The sequence below is a fragment of the Kryptolebias marmoratus genome, linkage group LG15, assembly GCF_001649575.2.
Source record: "Kryptolebias marmoratus isolate JLee-2015 linkage group LG15, ASM164957v2, whole genome shotgun sequence".
NCBI lineage: Eukaryota > Metazoa > Chordata > Actinopteri > Cyprinodontiformes > Rivulidae > Kryptolebias > Kryptolebias marmoratus.
Window position 1 is genome coordinate 3,076,227 of NC_051444.1, and position 14,762 is coordinate 3,090,988.

At 38.3% G+C, this 14,762-nt stretch overlaps 1 protein-coding gene across 5 annotated transcripts in view; it reads left to right on the plus strand.

Moving 5' to 3' along the window:
* Nucleotides 1-14,762, plus strand: part of LOC108250481 (protein diaphanous homolog 3) — a 171,737-nt gene that overhangs the window by 50,750 nt on the left and 106,225 nt on the right. The gene's annotated exons all lie outside the window — the stretch shown is intronic.

Genomic DNA, 14,762 nt, shown 5'->3' on the forward strand with positions numbered 1-14,762 from the left:
TATATATATATATATATATATATATATATATATATATATATATATATAATTATATTATATATATTTTGTTGGTGGCTAGTGTATAACTTCAAGTTTATCCCTGTTTGGCTCATTCCCTTTAAACTATACAGAAGAAAACACTTGCAGCAAGTATTATATTGGGGATATATCAGGTCCTCATACTTGTTGCTTTATTTTTTATTTTTTTATATGAGTATAAGAAATCACTAAATGCCTAAAGAGACTAAACTACTGTTTTGACCTTGTTACTTGCTATTGGATTGCTGAAGATTCTTCAGGCATCAGCTGTTATGCAACATAAATGCTGGTTATTATAGTATGACATCCAAGAAACTGTGTGTACAGAAGGCAAGGCTGAAGATGATAAAACACAGCAGTAATAAAATATCTTTGCTATTGCTGTGCTGTGCAATTGCTGTTTTCAGTGGGTGAAAAAGTAGCACTAGAGCAGCACTTAGAAAGCAATCATGGCACATTGGATTTATGTGGTGAGGGATGCAGAGGCTATGAAAAGTGGCCCTTCCATTGTTTGCTTTAAATTTATAGACCAGTAATTAGATAAATCTATGCAGTGATATTGCATTAGTTTTATCCTTTGCAAACATTGTAATCCTAAATATGCCTTAAACCGATTGCTCACTATGGCGATGTCCGTGCTTTTTATGCAATAGTGCTTAATTAAAATTGTGTTTAATAATGGCGCATGTTTATTTTGAAACTGTGTTAATCATAAATGACCATAATTAGGCTTAAAGGTTTGCAATCTGGTATAACACTGAGCATGAAAGCTCCAAAAATACTTTCATGCTGGAAAAAAGATAGAGCTCAGGTATTAAAACTGCGACAAGGGGCTTTACAAGTGTCCTGTTCTTAATTTACCATAGAATTAAGGCTTTGCTCCTAGTGGATGTCAGGCTCTCAAGATCAATGTAGCCTGTTAAAGAGAAAGTTGGGGGGGAAAGACAAGTTCTTTTCTCACTGCTGGCTTGCTGTAAGAGATAATTAGACAGCCAATTTCCATATAAATATAATGACCTAAGAAGGAAGTATGTTTATGTGGGTTCTGTCAGTCTGCACAAGCATATTTGTAGAATACTTGATGGGAAAGGTGGGTGTGTGTGGGAGAGGTTAAGCTCATATGGGTGGTTTTGTGAAGGGAAGGCTCCCATATGGAGGTAAAGACCACGGTCATGGCTGACAGCTTGTCGTGACTTGTCAACTTTTGTGACACATTAAAGAGTCATGATCATTTAAATCCGTGCTTCAGTGCTGTCAATCTTAACTACAATAACCCTCAGAACACATCTAAATTGGACCCACTTAACATATCCACTTAACATATCCGTGATGGGTAATGGGTCTCTCAAATGCAAGGTGGGATACTTCTTAGAACCACAAAAGCTTTTTTAGTCTGCTGTGTGGGGAACTTGATAAGCTTTTGAATTACAATAAGACAAAAGAAGCTGAGTAGGTTGGTGGACACCATCGCAGGAATTAAAAGGAGATTGAAGACGAGAGAAGGTGGGGATTAAAGGACAAAAAAAGTGGTAGTAGGTGGCCTTCGTTAAAGCCTTAACAAGGCTTCAAAAAGTCACGTTTCTCATTGTTACCTTCTCTTTTATCCTTAATTTGTCAGAAGTGCACAACTCAGATTTGCTTAATTACCCCACTTGTTTTTGTTTGAATCAAATGCGACACATTTCTTGCCTTGAGAGGTATTTGAAATGTAGCTGCTCACAGTGAGACATAGAATTAGCTGCTGTAAATATAGTTTGTTCTGAACCACTTTGAGTGTCTGAGGATACCAGCAGGATGTCCGTCTCATGCTGTCTTGCAGTTAGTATTTCTTTCCACTGGTGTATATCTGCTCTGATCAAATGGACTTTCTCTTCTGTGTGTCCTCCCCTCCCCCACACACACACACTTTGTGCTCTTGCTTTGACATTTTGAAGAGCACCATTAGCTTTGTAATGAGTTTTTGTATGGTTACAGAAAATTTGCACCATTATGACACTTATCATCAAATACATAATCATCAAAGCCTCTTCCTATTGTTGTTAAAAAAGGAAGGTCTGATCACACAGTGCAGTGCAAACATCTTTTGACAATGTGCAGCACATTTTTCATATAAATTCTGAAATGTACACATAATAAAGCTATTTCAAATTGCTTATATGTTACTGTGGACAGCTCTTTTGTTGTGCCTCCACACCAATTACCTGCACCTACTGACTGAGTCCTGAAATGCTTGAAAATGTCACAAGTTTTCCACAAGCACTCATTGTCCTCAGCTGTTGGCTTCCATTTTTATATTTTTTTCTGTATGGGTAACCTTCTCATGTTTTTTTCCCCCTCCTCTTCTCTGTCATTGTTGTTGTTTTTTTTTTTCATTCTCCTGCCTCAGTTTTTCAGGCATCAGCACTTCAATTTGATCCCAATTTGTTTTTTTATGTTCTCATATCACCAAAGTAATGGGCGGCCTCGTTAAAAACATATTTGCCTTATGCGACTTTATTTTCTGCTGTGATTTTTCATGCACAGACACAGGTTTGTGTATGCAGAGTGGGGGGTGTTGACGGGGGGAGGCGTAGATGTGTTTGCAGGAGCATGGGGGAGAGAAGTGAAAAGCAAAATAAAACAAAAAAATAAAAAAAATACAGAAACAAATGAATCCAGAGGTGAATGATTTAGGCTGTCATCAATCCATTGAATGACTTGGGAAATGTTAGGGTGGGCTTAACAACTGTTCACATCAGACTGCTGCTGTCACAGAGAAATGAAATGGAGATAACAGTGCTTCAAACCTGATATGACAGAGCAGTCAGAAAATACTCATTTAGCTTATACACACATATTAGAAGGCCAGTGGTGGGTTCTCAAAAAGCCTATAGAGGGCACTATTCCACTGAGAATAAAATGACTAGTGGGACCCACAGGCCAGTACACACTGATTAACAAGCTTCTAATCAATTATGAATCTTTTAGTGTCAGTGAACTTCAGTCCACATTTGCAAATGTATTTTTGAAAGAGCGTGTTCATGTGTTCTCTCTGAGGGATCGGTTCATTTCTTTGTGAAGGGCAACCGGCTGGGATGTTGTGGATGTTGATGCTCACACAGGAACACTTTTAGTGAACTTGATATAGAAGGAAAAGACATAGAGAGGAGAAGGGAAAGAAAAAAAACCTAATGAAGTCTGTTAATTTGGTGCTATCAGAATGAAAGTCTCAGACTAATTATGGCCCTGGGTCATCTAGTCTTGATCACAGGGAGAGGTGGCCCTGCATGGTTCACTTTGATTAGCTCACTCACAACACAGCTCCTTCACTTCATTACTCTGATCTTCCCTCTCCTGTCTCACACTCGCTGGTGCTAGCACACCCAGTGGGGGGAAGATGCACCATGTGCGAACTGACAATCCTGGCTGTTCTCTCACTGCTGGTACGTCATGCTGAACTGTGTTCATTGATGAGGCAGGAAGGAAACCTTAAGGCAGGTACGTATAGTTAAAGTAACAAGTGGACGTCTGTCTCATGTCTCTTGTGCTTTCTTGTACTTTCTGTCAGGCTGACTGAAGTTCAGGACTTAGTGGAATCCGTACCATACAGCGAGTCAACAGTCAAATTGTGCAGCCTGTCTGACTATTCTTCTCCACTCTGTTGACTGTAGAGTTGACAGATGTGTCGGAGCGGTGGATTTGTTCACTTGCTGCAGACAGCCCCCCTCCTGTGCATCTGATGCCTCATGGAGGTTTTTGCTTCAGGCAATCCTGTGTGTGTATAAAAATATATATATATATATAAATGGATAACTCAAATTTGCTCAGTGTCATTAGGAAAAAAGTTTCTTACTTTTGGGGGAACTATAACAGTAGTATTAAAAATTTAAGCTGCGTTCATGTTCTAGGTAGGTTTAATCACGGTTAAGTTTAGGTAAGTTTTGATTTATGGTTGGATATCAATCTTATACATATTGAACTGGTAGATAAAGTGTCTCCGCCTTCCCTCGTTGTTGGGAATTGAAGCCAGGAGGACCCGGTTTATGGAAGTTCCCATGTTGTATTGTTGATACCAGAATCTGTGCATTAGGGATGCAGGGCTTTAAGCCCCACCTACTCCACCACACACTATTATGGTGTCACATGACCTTTCTTTTATTCATGAAATAGCTAATTACAGCTAAATGTCTTAGAGAAATGAATATTTGAATGTACAGCAGCAAGGTAAGAACTATGGGGAATCAACAAGAGTCATCGCCTGAAAAACATGATCTGAGGTGCGTTCCTGTTTTTAACAACATGTCCTCTTTCCATCTTCAGCATCCGGGTTCCAGTCCGAGCTCTACCTGTATACAGTCTTTGATATCAATTGTATGACGTCCTTTAAAGTCACATGACTGTCTCTGTGTGTGAGGTGTTTGCAGATTCAGTTGTGAGGCCTCCTAAATTAACCCTGTTACAAAAGCCTCTGTAATAGCAGTGATTTAAACTTCACCTGCATGACTGCCTTGATCGGTTATTAGAAACAACACAGTGATTTAATTACCCTTTGAAATCCGCTGCCCTCTCAACTTTACCCCTTTCTGTGCACTTATCTACTTTTCGGCAGAGACTATTGTCTAACTATATGACACTTTAGATAATCAAGTTTCATCAAGAAAAGAGAAGAGTCTCACTGGATGGAAGTAAAACATAAATATTGGATAAAACTGTAGTCCAAAGAGAAGTACACACATTTGGGTTCTTACTTGCCTCATAAACACTTCTGACCCAAGTGCTAATGTTAGCCTGGTGCTAGTGCCAAAGGCTGCATTCACAAATGCAGTTTACTGTGCGACACTTCAGACAGCTAATATTAAAATTAAAAGAATAATGGTGTCAAAAATTTATACTGTTTCTTTGATTTAACCACCATGATGAAACATTTCATTAAACAAACACAACCTAATTTTGTTTATAAGATAAATGCAAAGTTTTGATTGGTCTTATTGGTCTCCCCACCACCTTCTCGTCACCGACTCAAACAGTTCATGTGGAGAGCAGGTCCTGCTTCGGTCCCGTTTTTACAAGAATTTCTGTGCAGAGCAGGGTTTAAAATTTGGTGTTTAATTAACAGAGAATTGATTAGGCATTTTAATCAGCTCTCCTTTATTTACTTGCATTAAACCCCACATATGAAACAGGTTAAACATTAATTGTGATTGGTTTTAACAACCGCTATGAGTTTTTCTGTGGCCAATTCCAATCTTTAGAAATCAGGGCACAACAAACTGGACTGGTTGTGGACTGGTGCCGAATCTTCATTTTCATTAATTCATACCTGGTAATTGATTAAGAATGCATAGGCATTGCTAATTTTATTCTTTAAAAGTGACCAATACCAGTCAACTAAAATTGGTTGGCTGATTAATTGGTGTACCTCTAGGTTTTTGGCAGAACCTAGTATACAATATTGACAAACAGAGCCATTTTACCCCTCTGACTTTATCGTAATGGCTTATTACTTTTATTATTAATTTTTTCAGCTTTATATTTTTCTGATTTCATTATGTTAATTTAAATACTGTAGTCAATCACTTGGAATATTACTCTCCAAAAAGTTAAATTTTCACCATTTAATGATTTATTCTGTCACTATACTGGATATATAACATTTTACAGTCATTTCAGGCTCTTCTGCAGACATTTTTCCCTCTCTCTGTTAAAGTTCTGCAGGTAAACATGCTTCAGTTTGGTCAGAACAGCTCTCCCTGGATGGTTTTGTCTTCTAGTCTTTGCATCTCCCCAGTGGATTATGGTTAATGTTTGTGGTTGAGTCAGCCAAGAAGTCTTTCCCACCAGTGCTGCGTTCTACATAAAATACTTGGTGTCACTGTTTTTTTTTTTTAATAAAATCTGAGCATTTCACATCAGAAGTCAAATGTAGTCTTTTAGATAGAGGCAGACTGTTTGTTGTTTCCTTAAAAATGCTAATTAAAAAAAAAATCAAGACTACCATGTCACCAGATGCCCATTGTGTCAAAAAAATGGATGTTGATAGTTCAAAGGGCCAAAAGAGTGAGAGAAGAGTAACTCCCTGCTGATGAGACACCTATATGGCAGCCTGCACAGTTTTAATTGTCTCCACAGGGTGTTGTTATGAAGATGACAGGCTTCATGTTAAACCTCTGTTTTATCCAACTAAATCAGGGCACACGTGCACACACAGATTCTAGCTTCCTCCTGGTGTTTTATAATGACATTTTAAAGTACCTCTGTTTTTGTTTTAAGGTGCTCCAGTGTTCATTGTTTTACTTAGTTTAAGTTGCCAAAAAGGCATATAAAATCAGCAGCACAGTTTTTATAGAACAATAAGAAGCGTGTTTGGTTAGTTTAGTCCTGGTGGCTCCAGCCAGTTCAGCTGGTGTTGGACACTTGTCTTTCTGCAGTGGTGCTGTGGAAATATGTGCTTCAATAAGAGTTAGTAATGGTGACACTGCTGGTGTAGTTGTCTGATTGGTGACTTGAAAATGACTATCTGATCAGTAGTTATGGTCATAATGTTTTGGATGGTTCTGTGTAGCTCATTTTTTAAACATAACTGTTATTCAGGGTTTCTACAGGACCTTAAAAAGTCTTAAACAGTCCTAAATATGTCCAGATTTTCCATTTTAGGTCCTAAAATACATTTATTCACATCTTAAATTTGTACATTTGTTCATTCAGTGTTTCTTCCATCAACGTTTTTATGCTGTTTGCATTCAATCATTCTGTGTTGTAGTTCTTTTATAATTTTTTAATATTTTGACAATTCGTAATTCAATTACTTTAGCAAAATTAATTTTCATTTCACACATCTTCTTAATCAACTAAAGCCAACAAGTTTTTTTTTCTCTTAACATTATATACTCAAAGAAAGAAATAAACAAATAAATCAGAAAATAAATAATTAAAAGTGGCTCAGTTCTAGGAATGGCTTTTAATAAATCATAAAATATCCTGCCATTGAAGGTTTATACTCAATCAAAAACAACAAGAAACAAAAAAATCTGAGCACTCTGGTTGTTTATTTTCTGTTTATTCTGACCAGATGCAAAAGGTTTTTCTCTATTTGAATTCAAAGTAAAAAAAAGTCAATTTTTCCATAGCATAAGTAGTGTGGATTATATCAGTCCACGGTTCCACTGTAGATGGATCTGGTTTTATCCACTTTCTTGTGATAGTCTTTTTACTTGCTAGTAACAGAATCAATAACAATTTCATATCAAAATGATCCTTCAGAAGAGAGGATTCCCAAATACATTGAGTGACATTAAAAAGCAAAGACAATCCTAAACAAATCATTGTGTTTTTGTCTTTCCTTCCAAAATAGAAGACGTTTAGGACATATCCAAAAGACATGAGATTGATTGGAGTCATTAATCCCACATCATATTCGTTGTTATGCTGTAACAAAACAAAAAGTCTCATCTTGCACCTTGTTAAAATGGACATATTGATGGACATTCAGCCTTCTGCTTGACTGGTTTGTTGTAGTTTTGAATGGTTTTAATTTGATTGAATTAGAATTTTGCTACTTTTAATAGAAGTCTTTCAATGATTTGTTATTTTTGGTGATTCATGTAGGTCTTAAATTTGAACTGTAATGGTCTTTAAAATAGTCTGAAATTTAACTGACCACAACTTGAGGAAACCCTGAATAATAATGTGATATAAAAGTACATTTTATCATCTGATTGATCGCAGGGAAAAACAATAAAACTAAACATTTTAGATTTAGACCATAGACTGTAACACAAGATGGGGACAAACCATGTCATTAATTCTGGAGTGATTAGCTGCCACTTTAATAAAAAGATTGATTTGATGATGTAATGTGACATTTAGGTAGCCTTTAGTATGCCATACAAGCTACAGCTTCTTCATTAAGTAATTAGTCATTAAATAGGTTTTTGACACATACAGATACAGATGCTTCCCTCTTTGTGTTCAGGTTTTAAATCGGTGATATAGTTTTGCCCATCAGTTTAGCTGAGATTTTGTTTAGCTACATTAAACTCCTTTCATTTACGAAGCAGAGCAGCTGACAGGCCGTGATAAAAGGAGAGTTTCATTTCCTCCGAAGCGATGTCACCTTTCGTTGCTTTCCGCCTTACCGCTGCCATCGCATTCTGTTTATCTGGGAATTCGTGGAATCGGATGATGACCAGGCGCCGCTGCAGATCAGAACCTGACTTGGACACCAGAGAGTGGTGAGCCCCTTCTAGCTTGACCTGGCCCTTGTTAGTCTCAATTTTAAAAAAACCTTGGCAGCCAGATCTCAGAAACTGTCCAAACTGTGTATTAGATCATCTATGTAGTTTGAGAGAGCGTCTACCTTCTTATTCAGGGTAAAAAACAAAAACAACTGGACTTCTATTCTGTAGCTGAAGACGTTTCGCTTCTCATCCGAGGAGCTTTCTCTGTTCAGAAATAGAGAGCGTGGAGTTGAGCTTTTAAAGCTGAGATGTGATGTAAGCCGGATGGCTTGCAAATTGTTCTCATTCTTCTAACAATAGAGGCTCGTTAGGGTCCTTGTTTGTCTGACTCACTGATGGGCCCCTCTGGTCACATGAGGGCAGATGTTGATTGGAGTGAAACTGACTGGGGATCAGGCCTAAAGCTCCATCTGAGACCTCCTCCTCTGTTTAATGTTGGTTTCTCCTTTTTGACATAAATGGCTTCCTTTACCCCCCTCTCAAACCATCTGTCTTCTCGGTCCAAAATATGAACATTTTGTCCCTTATCCTTGAGGTGTAGGTGGACAGCTGAGTCCTGTCCAGAAGAGGTGTCTCTCCTGTGTTGAGCCATGCGTCTATATTGGAGAGACCAAACAACCTCTCCACAAAGGTCTGATCATTCTTCGCTGCACTGAACTGCAGACACCACTCCGCTCAGTTTGGGTTTGGTTTGAAATGTACTGGGATGTTGTGTTTGGAAAAAATCCTTCTGAGTTTCTCGGATACTCCAGCAACGTGAGGAATGGCGGTGTTCTTTCCTCTGTTCCTCTCCTTGTTCTGTTCCGTGGTGTGCTTAGTGGATTTCCTAGCTGACTTGACTTGATTTGAGACTTGGAATTTACCATGGCCTGGATGACTGAGAATCTACACCAGCATATTCTTATTCAGGTGCTTGGGCCTCATTATCAGTTTCTGTCTGCGTCCTCATCCAGTTGGTCTCTGGTCCTCTTCAGTTTGTTAGTATGTGAGAGCTGTTTTCTTCTGATGGTTGAGCTTATCATTCATAATTATTATTAACTTGTTGATCATTAGTTTAAGTGCTTTAGCAAGCCGGGCTCCAGTTCCATATCGCCGTCATTCTTTTCTTCCCACTTGGACTCTTATTAGACTAAAGGTGTGATTCTAGCAGCACTGAGGACATGTTGCTGCTGTGGGTTACTGCTGGTATTTTTTGATGACGGCATTGCTTGCTGACGTTTTGTTCAAAAACGTTTAAGAGACATACTACTGTACCGACATAAGGAAAAAGTACGGTTTCTTAAGTTAGAATGTTAAATATATCAATAAATATAACTTTTTTAATAGAGCCTCCCAAAACCCGACTGTCCCTCAGGCTGACATCTTGTGACCCGTAAGATTTTAATTCAGTTATAATCAGCATTTAAACCAGTCATAAAGGATGTACACGATTAAACAGTGAACATTTAATTCTGAGTTCTTCATACATTGCTATTTAGCAATGTTGTTTTGGCCAGGAAAACACAAATAGGTGTATTTTTTTGTGTATTTTACACATTTGTGATTTGAGATGAGGCAGAAAATCATTGTTTTGTCTGATTTTTTTTTCTCTACAACTTCTTTGACTTTAAAGTATACTATATACTTAGTGATTTACACTAATTTGATTTTCTTTGTGTGTATGTGTGTAAAAGGTGGCCACTTCCAGTAAGCTGCTTCTTCTGATTAGAAATCCACCCTGATAAGATGAAGTGGTGGGATGAGGATGAGGAAGGAGATTTGTGTGGGAGGGGGTAAATTTGAGGTGTTACCCTCTTGTCTCTGAGGCCGGCCTGTCATGTACAGCATCAGTCATGCTCTTTCACAGCCGTTTTATTTCATCCCCCACTCCCTTTAGTGCTTTGATGGCAGAATTCAGTGATAGTGCCTTGTGGGAAGGGCGTCTGTGTGCACTGTTACACATTAAACTGTGGCAAAGATCAGATCAGAACCAACCAGCAGAATTACTACAAGCGAGAAGTCTGGATAACTCTTTAAAATTCCCCATTTCACCCCGCCACTTAACATCACTTTGCTTTTCTGAGGAAATCACAAAACTTGTCTTTTCTTGTGTAAGCAGTTTTGTTTTGATGCAAACATAAATAAACGTGTTTATTTTGTTTTGGGAATAATAGAAAGTATAATTTCTCAAAAGTGTACCACACTGGAGGTAAAGAATAAACATTCAGTTGTCCTTGTTCTGTTTTTTTACTTTCCTGCTGCAGTCCAGCCATCAAACTGACATTCATAAAGAGGTTTTAACTTTCTTACAAACAAGTTAAGAAGGCTCAGAGTTTGTGTGCTGCAGCAGAGTGGAGCTGGCCTTTTAACTGATGATACCCCCCCCAGTGTTGTCTCTAATGGACTGCTTTTTCCGCTCTTATGACAGCCTCCTGCTTTCCATTTCTGCATTATCAGATGTCAGTTTCTGATCCTGATTGTGGTTTTAGTCAATATTCCTTTTCACAAAACGGTTCTGCGATGTGACTGCAAAGACAGACCCCTGTTTAAGCTGCCTCTGGATGTCTATAAATGCACCAATCAAGCCGGCCATGTATTGTGACAAATGAAACAGGCATTGCAGGACCACAAGAGGCGTGGACTATTACTCAGCTGGGCTGATGTAGAACACTATGTATGAAACGAGTGTTGGACATCTCCCAATCCGAGTCCCACAGCTGGCTGGTCACATACGCCCTCTGTCATTGCCATGTCACACCCTCAAGCCATGATGGCTGCTTACCCGTACATACACTCACCATTTCTGCTTTGTGATTACTTCATTTGGCAGTTTAGAGTAGAGGTGGGAATCTTTAAGGCCGTTTCAGCTACAAGGAGTTGGCAAACAGTATTCATGGGGGAGTCTCCAGAATGTCTCGTTCAAAAAAAATTGTATGACAACTTTTTTTCTCAAAATACTCACAAATTTGTTGTGTTGTCTCAAACCGATCTGAATTTTGCCACAGGCGTCCCCACCTTGTCTCAAGAGCACCAGGTTTGCATTTTGACTCTTGCACGGGAGCTCTTCTCTGACAGAAAACACCCGAGGCTATAGTCCAGGTCTAAAAACCACGCAGATTTTAAAAAAACAACAACAAAAAAAACATATTGAAAACCAGCGCAAATCTGCCTGAGTTTATTTTAAAAGTGTCCTCCTTTAAATTAAACCCTAAACGTCAGGGCAGCTGCTGAGGTGAGGACAAAGCGAGCCAGTGTGTGGCAGGGGTGGGCAACTAAATATGTGGACAGCCAACTGCAGTTTACAAAAAACTGGCTGCTTAAAATGTGGGCTCACGCCTCATTGGTTACTTGGTCACAAGAGATACTGCAGCTGAAAATTCACTCTTTTTTTCCCCACAATTTTCCTGCAATTTTGAGTGTTTTTCTAAACCAAACAGCCTCCCAACAATCCCAGTTTGTGCTGTATGGTCACATCATATGTATCTTAGAGACTCCATCCACTCTGCTCTGCTTTGTGTCCTTATCGGTCCCTCTTCCTCTGTGATGGCGCATTCTGATAAGCGCAACTATCGCCACTCCTGCTGATTGATTAACCAGCGACCTTTGACCTTCTGCAGGACATTTTAATTGGCTGATGCATAACGAGCGGGCTTCCCCAAAGAGCAGCAGTTTTAGAACCAGAGAGATTGAGGGGTGATGCTGGAATGGGGGCCATCTAATTAGCCGATTTAACTGATAACACCTGAGGTGATGTGGAGTGTGTGTGTGTGTGTGTGTGAAAGCCAGTGTGTGTAAAGTGATCTCTATCTTATCACTTTCTCTTAAACAAGAAAGATGGATGTAGGGCTTTGCAGTATTATGAGGTTGACTCAGGACTTGTTTGACTCAGGTAAGTATATTTATGTGAACTAAAAGAAACTGGGTAATAATCTCACATGAGTCTTATGCGATTCAGAGACTTGTTCTGTGTTGGATTAAATGAGAACCTGTTAGCCTTCTAGGTTATGATAAGTGCTCTGATGCAACATCCTAATCAAACATTCTATTGGATTCAAATACTAGCACAAAATACAAGATAGGACTCTTCTAAGTGTGAATATTAGAGTTTCTTATATTCTTTTGACTTTTGTTGTACATTTTAAAATTTTATTTGAGTTTACTTTCATGTTCTCTTAACCAAGCACTGTTCTGCAATAAATATATTCATCAAGGCGGTCTAAATGATGTCTTGCATCACCGCTAACATGAGAAGCTGGAATGTGGTTGAGATGAGGCAAACAGGAGGATGATGCAAAGTGCCTGCTGTCCTTCATGTCTCACGAAAAAAAAAAAAAAAAACGGCAGAATTTGTGCAAAGTAAATATTCATTTTGCATTTAAACACCATTTGCAGCTATTTTGGACACTTAGAGTTGGTATGTAATCTGATCTTGTTTTAAACCTCAGCACTGAAATCATATTTGTTTTATTGGCTCAGTTATAAATGGAAAAGTGATGCCTTGATTGTAACAGTTGTAAACATTTTAATCAACCTCACTTCTAATTACCACATAAATGTATGTTTATTTACATTTATTAATTAAATGGTTAAAACTTACTTCATAACCACTTTTTCAAAGCTCCTAGTTCAAACATACTATGAGTATATATTTGGGCTCTAACGTTGTTTTACTTTTACAAAGAAAGCAGACATTTTTGGGAACTATCTTCTGATTTTTTTTATTTTTTTGTGAGATTGATGTAGATTTCAACCTTCTTGGAGTATTAGTTGTTTGATTGCAGTGTTTGTATTTTCTGTTGCCATGGACAGGCTTTTTTCTTCTCATGCTGTTTTAACTTTTCACTCTCTTTGTGTGACATTATTGTCATTTTTCATTGTCCACCCCCCCCCCTCACACACACTGAAAGACTGTGAGGAGAGTGTACCAGCAGAGGAGCCACGTAAGTCAAAGGCTAGCTCAGTGTGTGGCCGTGTTTGTTGTTCTGTGCACAGTTGGATGTGCTATAGGTGTGCGTGCTTGTGAACACGCTACTAGTCCTTTTCATGTGGGAGTTCCACGTATACCTCTTCACTTTTTAATTGGATACAGGATCCCAGAAAAGGGAGCAAGCCTATGAGGAGCAGCAGGCATACCTTTCCTGTGGATTAACCCCTGTGTTCCTCTGCACTGTTCCCTCCCTTTTATTCCCTGCCATCCTTTTCTCTTTTCAACACACCCTCACAATAATTACCACTTCTGACAATTACCCAGCATACTCCTGGGTTGCACATTTCGTTCTCTTAATCTGTTGTCTTCAATAATTAAAAGCAACCATGAGTTCCTCTTTGTGAATGTAGCTTCATAGGGTGTGTTTTTCTGTCTGTGTGTGCATATCTGACTGTACTCTACCTGCCCATAAATGGAAGAATGTGCTTAAAAAAGGCATCACTGAGATTTAACAAAGCAAACAGGTAAGATTAGATTAGATATTACCAAAGTTTAAGTTGGCAAACATTTCTTATTGAAATCTGGAAGAGTGTTGGTGAATTACCATCAAACAAACATGGACAGAAAAACATGTTAACATATGACGAGTGCTGGTTGAAGTCATAGTAATCAACCCACCACAGAAGCCTGTCGGCGCAGTGTTAAAAACTAGGATTGCTTTAGTTATTCTGGTTCACTATCAGCAATGTTTTGTGCACAAAAATTAGTTTAGCTAAATATCTGACTTCCTCAAAAGACAACGTTTACCATCAATATATATTTTTCCATTTTTCTGATTGCATGGCCTTATTCCAAAAGTGAGAATACCCAAGAGTTTGACCACACTGCAAATCACAGAAATTCTATTTTTGTGTAAAATAAATGTATTCTGTAACAGCCATGCATGCGGTGGCATGATGGTCCAATGGGATAACATCAAGTCTAAAACGTGAAGACGTAAGATACAATTTCAATTTAAAACATAAGCATAATAAGATAAAGGACAAAAGGACAAAACCACTTGAACAAATACCAAAGTATTCATATCAAGTTATTATAATTGTTATTTATATTTTAAATAGTGATGGCAGAAGGATGTGCAAAAAACAATTATCTTTAAATTTATTTGATTTCTGGAAGTCTTCCAGGACCCCTCACTTGTTGTTTCATGTCCAACATGGGGGTTCCGGACCCAACTTTGAGAATCACTGCAAGGCCAACCAGTTTCTTTAGTGGTTATTTATTTATTTTTATTAAATCCCATCCTTCTCTTTGTAACCAGATCTGTTTTAGCAGCTTTGTATTTCTCGTAGGTCACTGCTCATGTAATCATAGCACTTTGTTTGTGGTTCTTATAAAAAAAAAATCTTAGTACTGCAAAATGAAGAAAGAAAAAAGTTTTTTGACACCTACAAAAAAAATCTGGGAATGTCCTAAAAATTCATAATTTCTACCAATAAACTCCCAGTTAAGACGTTTCTTCAGTCTGGTCCATTTTCTTTCTTTAGCAGCTTTTCAAAGACAACCAAGTAGTTCTCCTGTATCTGAGTTTCTGCTTGTCA